Below are 8,513 nucleotides of genomic sequence, written 5' to 3'. Positions count from 1 at the left end.
CTCGAACCGAAAGCTCCGGACCAGCGTGTAGGGAGGCGGGAATGCGCTGGGAGCAGGGCACCTTCCTCCCATCCTGAACCTCCCTGGGGCTCACTGCACCCTTCCCTTCTTGGGGACAGCAGTTGTCCCTGCACACAGTCCCTCCAGGAGTCACAGCTGGCTTTGGCGACAGCAAAACGGCAAGTCCTTCCTTCCAGAGTTAGCCCACTGTGCTGAGGCACCCGGCATGGGAGGGGGTACCTCCCATGAGCCTTAACCGGTGGGACACCTGCGGTGGGGAGGGGTGGGGCAGGACACACCGCTGTTCCCCTCAGAGCTGCCCCGGCCCTGGGGCCCATCAGCCTCCGGTCCCTGGCCTCCAGCTGCTGTGTTGTTGCCCGTGGCCCACATGCAGCCACAGGTCAGAGTGCATCGGCAGGCAGACCCCGCCCCCCAGGTTTCAATGCAGGGACATGCCACCGAGTTTCTTTCACTGGGTCAGCACATGTGGCTTCTGCTGGGAGCTCCATTGGGCTGGGGAACACAGATGGCACCGGCGCCTCCGCTGCCCCACTTGTGGGCAATAAGCTCAGTGCTCCTGCCCCCCACCCTGCGGCCCTATGTTCACTTATAGGTCTGGTGGTCTCTGGGAGCTCATGTCCCTGTAGAAAGAGTGACTCCCTAGATGAGACATCTGGTCAACCAGAGACCCTGGCTGTGGGGCCCTCCCCCATCTCTGAAGAGCTGGGACCACAGATGACACACATGACCTTCCTGAGCCTGGCCCCCTGGACTGTCACTGGGGCCTTGGACAGCCCTGTGTGCATGACCCCAGGTTCCTGTCTGCAGACACTGCACCTGCACCTGTCCCCGAGGGTCTCAGAGGGACACCAAGGCAAATGTCCCATGCAGCCACTGGGGCTGCTGCCTGGTGGCACTTGCTCCTCTAGTTCTTTCTTGTTTCTCCTGCAGAGGAGCTTGATTCTCCAGGTGGGAGGGGCTGGGGATCCAGGTCATAGAAAAGGAGGTTCCACCCTCTGTGTCCCCAAATCTCAGGGTTGGGTAACTCTGCACAGGATGGGGACGAGGCTCAGAGGCTCCTGGTCAGACCTGCCCCCCCCCCCCCCCGTGCTGCCTTCCCTGGGGAGCGTGCTAACATCATTCGTAAGCCCGGCGATGTTGCTGATGTAAAGGGGGGGGCATGCCTGGGACTCACTGCATGGCCTGCACCAGAGTCCACACCTGACCCCCCACCTGAGCCCACAGCTGAGCCCACAGCTGAGCCACTATCGAACCCCTGTGTAGCCTGAATGGTCAGGCTGGACCTAACTAAATGCAACCTGGTAACAACTACTTCCGGAAACCAGAGTGGTAATAGCGACACTGAACGTCTAAAAGGTCTCAGAGAGGACTGAAGGCAGACATGTTTTAGATGCAGCTGCTGTTGGTTCAGCCAAAGCTGAGGGGACTGAAACATGAGCAGATTCCTGATTTTGGGTGAACTTTCTAGCGAAGGGCAGAGAACCCACTTTCTTGCGCCGGGGTGAGTGGGTGTGGCAGATGGGGGCAGCTTCACCGTTCTGCCCTTCAGCTGAGGGCTCGCCCTGACCTTCCTGGCCCGGCCCTGCCTGTCTCCAGGGTGGACTTCAAGGAGGCCCCAGGGCAGGGGTGACCTCGTCCTCACTTATGACACACACACCGCATTGTGGCCAGTGTCCTGCAGGTACCAGGTGCCCCTGCTCGGGCCCCTAGTGGGCACTGGGAGGCCGCCCGGCGTGAGCTGCGCCAGCGGGAAAGCTTTTCTGTCCCTTTTCTCTCAGTCGGAAAGTCAGAGGACAACTGGTCGACATCGCCCCTGCAGCCTGGATGTGCTCACAAGCAGGGGTAGCCTGGCACTGCCTTCTAGAAGGTTCTAGGAAGTTCCACAGCTCTCATCAAAGAGGGGCTGGGTGAGGGTGGACCAGAGCAGCGCCCTTGAGCAGCCTGGGTGGGACAACACTGAGAAATAAAATTGGTGTGAAATCCTACTCCTAGCAGCAAAAACTGTTCTAGTCCTAAGTATCTACCCCTTCAGGCATGGGTGAGTGAACATTGCCTTTATTCTAATGTGCTTTCTCTGGATTCTAGCACAGCGGGCCCTTCAGATGGGTGCAAGCCTTGTGAATCTCCAGGGTTTCTCTTTTCCTACTGCATGCGCTACTTAAGGCTGTGCAGTTTGCTGCTGTCGGTTTTGGTATGTAGCATTTTTATTATCATTCAGTTCAAAGTATTTTCTAAAGGTGATTTATTTGGGGGATTATTTAGAAGTGTATTTCATGACTTCCACATATGAGAACTTTCTAATTACCTTTTGTTACTAGTTTCCAGATCAACTGCAATGAGAGAAAGAAACATACTGTATACAGTTTCGAGCTGTTAAAGTTTATTGAAACTTGCTCTGTAGTTAAATATGGTCAGGTTTAAAAATGTTCCAAGTGTGCATCTTTGCTGCCATCTTGTGGAAACTTGGGGGAATGACATGTTAGTGCAGGGTCCACAGGAAAAGTGGTTGATTCCAGTGGAATACCAACGAGTGTGCACTGCAATGGTATGTTTAGAAGCATTTTTCATAACTTTAAAATGTAAGGACCTATTAATTACCATTTGTTCCTGATGTATACACTCACAACAATGAGAGTAAGAATTATACTCTATGTGATTTTAGTTCTTTGTAATTTGTTTAATTTTGCCTTATGGCTCATTGTGGTCACTCAGGAAAACGTCCGAGTGTGGCTGTCTTCTCGTCTCAAGGACACCTTGGGAAGGACACCTTTGTTCAGGGCAGCAGGAGAGGTTGCCAGCTGTGGTGAGTGATCTGCGAAGGTTGAATGGAATGGCACTTACTCGTGGATGTTATTACTTTCACATAAACAAACTGTAGTTCATTTTTCCTTCTCTCCCCCACATGCAACAGCAGTGTCTTTACACCAGGTAAGTGGGCGCCTCCTGTGGGCTTGACCTGTGTCCATGTTTCAGCAGTGTCCACATCTTTGTGGTCCAACGCCCAGTGTGTGTCGACATCCTGGCAGCATCCATGTGCCTCCCGCATCCATGTCCCAGCCTCACCGACATCGTGATTGTGTCTAGGTCCCCTCTGCCTTGAGGTCCCCGCTGCGCCACTGTCCCATCTTTGTCAAAGTCCAGGTTCCCCCCGTGTCCCAGCCACATTTCTGCACCGTCTGCATTGATGCCTCAGCCGAGTCAGTACGTGAGCTGCCCCTGTGTCCTTCCTGTGTCCATGTCCTGGCCGTGTCGGTGTCCTGTCCTTTCTGGTATTCATCTGTGCTCATGCACGTATTAAATGCTGAATGTCTTATATTGATCTGATTATGTTATTTTGATTATTATCCCACAGGTGTTAGAGCTGACAAGGTTTGTGGAAAATAATCCATCTTAAATCCCTCACAGTTTGGAAAAGCCAGCAGTGTGGAATGAATGGTGAGACAGTGCTAACTCCTGAACCTGTTGCAGCTGAGAGATCATGGATGTATGTTCTCCAAGGTTAGCGTCATTTTTGTTCACTCTGTGTTTTGGCCTATTCCTGCTGGGTTTGGTAAAATTTTGAAGTTTGCATTTGGAGAGACATGAGTTTTATCTTATTGAATCACTGGGCTGTTTACAATGGGAGGATCCGGTTCAGCTCCTGCCTGTGGCCTCTGGCAACAGGTCCTTGGTGTCTGGCTCCAGCTCCAAATTCTGGCCATGACATCCCGGTTAGAGATCTGCGTCCTCTGTCTGGGGCCTGTGCTTCAGAGTCAAAATGTATTCGTTTGTGTGTGTGCAGTCCTGCACCTCTTAGGATGTGGCTTAGTGTCCTGGGTTCACATGCGAGGTCCACGTACAGATGAAGGTTTTGGTGTATGGGATCTGGTATTAAGGGTCCGATGTCAGTCCCTGGCATCTGGTGTTTGGCCTTTGAACCTCATGGTCTGGCTCAAGTGACAGCCCACGGCTTTGGGCTTGGGGCTTTGGGCCTGGAGTCCAGGTTTTGGTTTGGGTTCACTCCAGGGTTTAGTTTTTGGAGTCAAAGGTCTGTGTCCAGGATCCTGAGTTTGGCTCTGTTGTCTGGTGTCTGTCAATAGATGATCATTTTGACAAATTCAGTGCCAGTGTGAGTCCCCAGGTTTATGGAGTTGAGGCAGGCTAGTTAAAAAGCTATGAAAATTCCTTGGTAGTGAAATGGGAAAACTGAGCTTCATAGCTAAATAAGGCCTAGCAATTTACAGCCAGGTAATAATAAATCTGAGGATCTTATCCTCCCTGACCAAGGACATTTGAGAGCAAATGTTTTACATGTTTCAGTCCACACAGGGGAAGCCCTTCTCTGGTGACTTTTCTGAAGGAGAAATTCACCAGAGAAGGACCCTGATCACTCTGTGTGCTTGCTTTTTGCATCAGCACCTCAAAGGGCACCCCTGGAAAGCTGAGTGTTCTGTGCAAAATGACTCTTCTAAGACTTTCTCTAAAGTCCTCAATGTTAGAAAACAGGCAAAACCTTAAAAAATGACCCATCATACACTGTTCGTTGAGCACACATGCACCTTTCCTTCTCTTCTTCGCTCTGTATCTTTGCTTTGTTTCTCCTTATCTCCAAAGGTCCCAGGAGACTTGCAGCCAGGGCAGCAGTGGGCAGCTCGTCCCGGGGTAACCCCTGATCCTGTCTCCAAGGACCTTCTTTGTGTCTAACTTTTCTGTTTCCCTAGAAGCAGCTCTGCCTGTGCTCACTCTTGTTGCTGTGATTTCCCCTCTTCTCTCTGAAGCCCTTTCTTTGTCTCACTGTCCTTACATGTAATATACAAACTTGCAAAGTGCCCTAGCTTAGTGTTGTGAAACTTTTACTGCACGAAGTCAAGGATCTCCCCATCTGAGACCTTGCCAGAGGAATACTGCTTTGGGTCCGGTACCTTTTCGGTGACAGAAAAAAGAAATTTTGTGTATTCATTTACCTGTGGGTACACATTTGAACACTCTCTACCTTTCGGTTGTTGTTAACGGTGCTGTTATGAGTAAACATGTATAAGTTTGTTATAATATCTCTCTTCAATGTCTCAGGTATGTGTTTCTAAGTGGAGTTATTGAACACAGTAGGGTAATTTTTTGAGGAAATGCCAAAGTATTGTATACAAGGTCTGCAATATGTTATATTTAGAAAAGAAATGATCAATCATTTTAATTTTTGTTTGTGATTACAAACATTTCTCAGTTTTGCTTTCTCAATTATAGCATTTGTAGTGACCAGGAAGGGTATCGTGCAGTGATACAGGCATTGAACATCTCCTCAGATTTTTTTCCACTTGTACAAACATCTTCTGTCTCTACAAGGGACTGTTCAAGTTCTTTAAAAATATAGATATGTCTCCATTGATGAGTTATAAAGTTCTTTGTTGTGGTAACAAGAGCCTTATAGAAAGTATAATGTGCAACTATTCAATTCCATGGGTGGTCTTCTCACTGTTCGAGTAGGTTCTCCTGCTACCCAGAACTTTTTAATCAGGAGGACACCACATTTACTCATTTACTGCAATCAATTTTGCTTCGGAAGAGTGTGCCATGACATGCCAGCAGCAGCCTCAGGCATTTCATGTCTAATGTGCATCATCATTGCATCATTTAATTTGCTTGATTTAATATAAGTTGTTTTATTTTACAGAAACCTGATTTATATTTTTAGACATTCGATGTTTATGTTTCAAGGGTTTACAGGTTTAAATAGGAGGACACACTGTTCTCTGTGCTATGATGTCCAGAGCCAGGCATCTGGAGTCAGGGACAGGACACCCAATCCAGTGTCTGGTGCGTGGCATGGTTCAGGGTTAGGATTAGGGGTTGAGGTTGCAGTTGATACCATGACTTGTCTTTTTCTTTAAAGATCTTATTTATTTTTTGACAGAGGGGAAGGCAGAAAGTCGAAGAGGAACATCTGTGTGTGATTGCCTTTCATGTGCCCTGCACTAGGGAACCAGGCCTGCAACCCAGGCATGTGCCCTGACTGGGAATTGAACCAGTGACCTTTTGCTTCACAGTCTGGTGCTCAGTCCACTGAGCTACACCAGCCAGGGCCCATGACTTATCTTTAACCGCATTTGAACCCCCCCCCCTTTTTTTACTTTATTGTGGCAGTTGTTGTATCAGCATTCATTAAAAACACTGACCAGAACTGGTAAATATTTGTGGGGCCATTTTTGTATTGAAGGTGGATGAGCATAGCAACATTATTGGCACATTAAGTTTTGTCATTTTTGAGAAAAGTGAAAACACAACTGAAATTCAAAAAAAGGTTTGTGGTGTGTATGGAGAAGGTGCTGTGACTGACTGAACATGTCAGAAGCAGATTGCGAAGTTTCATGCTGCCGACTTCTCCTGTGCAGCTGCCCCCTGGGTCACACAGACCAAGTTGCAGTGGAGAGCCATCCAGTCTAGACGTTAACTGAGAACAGACCACATTGTGGCACGCAGGAGCAGGTGACATACTCAAAGTATTGTAATCAATAGGACTGAGAATCATTTGCACTAGCATGGTTATGTTAACTGCTTTGATGTTTGGGTTCTACAGAAGTTAAGCAGGGAGGAGGGGGAAACCTTCTTGAACAGATTTCCAACTGCAATTCTCCACTGAAACGTAAGGAAAACCAATTCCAAGACAAACTGGGGAGGAAGAATGAAGTGTTTATAGTTGACACTAATGTGGAACAGGAGAGATTGTGGGAACACGGAGGGAACCACCACCATCCACTCCAAAGGGCGGTCTGCATCCCCAGGAGGCGATGCTGTGTGTATGGTGGGGTCATTAGGGAGTTCTGCAGTAGGAGCTCCTCACCAGAAACCAGGCGGTTCCTTCCAGCAAGTAGTGCTCCGCCTCAGAGCAAAAGAAAGCACCACCTGAGGGAAAGAGTCCTGAATGTGTCCGCAGAAGACACGTAATCTTCAGACAAGATAAGGTGAGAAATCACGTTTCTCTGGGATGACCAGGAGAAAATGGTTGCAGCCTGGCTGTGCTGGTTCATCCACAGCACTCACCCACCCTGCCCCTTTGGATTGCCATTTATTTCAGCCTTTGCACAATTATCTTAATGGAGAAAAATTTCCATTCTGTGGAATGGCACCTGGGAGGTTTCTCTGCTCCAAAATATAAAATGTTGTGGGAAGATGGAATGGCGAAGTAGCCTGAAAGATGGCAGAGGGCAGTGGAACAAAGTGGTGAATATGCTGTTTAGTCACATTGTTGGGGAAAATAAAAAATGAGCCCGCCATTGCATCTCACAGAAAAAAACAAAGGAACCTGGTGGCCAGGCCCATAGTACAATATGTGTTCTGAGTGTGCCTCTCTGCTGCTATCTAGTGGTCATTTTGGGGAACGACACCTTAGTGCAGGTCAGCAGGGAAAGTGGTTGATTCCAGTAGAATATCAGTGAGTTTTGATGGCAGTGGTATTTTCAACTGCATTTGAAAACATCTTAATGAAAGGACTGTCTGGGTACCTTGTGATTGCTTTCCAGATTAAGGGCAAAGGGAGGAATAAGTGTGTCTCATGTGACATTTGTTGGAACTGGCTTTGTAGCATAATAAAGTCAGGTTTTTAATAGTTCCAAGTATGCTTGAAAATTGTTTGTAATTGGCTTTGTCTGTTGCAGGCTTCTTAAACAATTAGAAAAGTAAAATTTATTCAAAAAATTTCACCTGGAGGTAAAAAAACAAAGCACTGTCATTTCATGTACGTGCCCCTCCAGACGTGTCTTCAGGCTCATGTCCTCCACTGTGCCTGGACTTCATTTACTGTTTTAGGTTCCTCATGCGGGTAAAAAACACTTGTGCATTTCCACTTCTGTTTCTAACAAGTGCATTTAAGGGTGCAGATTTCTTTCTGAAGTTTTGGTATGTAGTGTTTTTAGAATCATTCAGCTCAAATTATTTTGTAACTCAAATGGCAGGTGGTTCATTTTGGAGGTTATTTATGAGTCTATTTCATAAGTTCCAAAAAACAGAACTTTCCAGTCACCCACATGCAGTGAATTCCAGCTTAAGTGCTATGAGAGCAAAACACACACTCTACATGATCTCAATGCTGCAGTGCTGGGTGAAGCCTGCTTTATACCCTGTTGGCCAAAAAGTTAGTTTGGCCCCCACCACTTCCGCCTCATCCCCCATCTTCCCACCTCCATCACATGGCTCTGGTTCACATACTTGTCTCTAACTTCATTCGAAACCATTTTGTTAGACTGTATCATGACAAATGTCATATCAGTGTGAGTTAAGAAAAATTCATCAAAATTGTTGTGTGTGGCCATTTTCATATTGAAAGTGGATGAGCATAAGTAATATTTTTAGTACATTAGGCTTTGGTGTTTCAAGAAGGGTGAAAATGCCAGTAAACAGAAGAAAAGATTTTGGGTGTGTACGAGAAGGTGTGAGAGAGCGAATGTGTAGGGAGTGGTTTGCAGCGTTTTGTGCGGGAGGTTTCTCACGCAGAGATGCCCCAGGGCGAACAGATCAGGTGC

The sequence above is a fragment of the Sturnira hondurensis genome, unplaced genomic scaffold (genome assembly GCF_014824575.4).
Source record: "Sturnira hondurensis isolate 20B ecotype Veracruz unplaced genomic scaffold, ASM1482457v3 Scaffold0001221, whole genome shotgun sequence".
NCBI classification, from domain to species: domain Eukaryota; kingdom Metazoa; phylum Chordata; class Mammalia; order Chiroptera; family Phyllostomidae; genus Sturnira; species Sturnira hondurensis.
The sequence above is the reverse complement of the archived record's forward strand: the minus strand, read 5'-3'. Positions refer to the sequence as shown.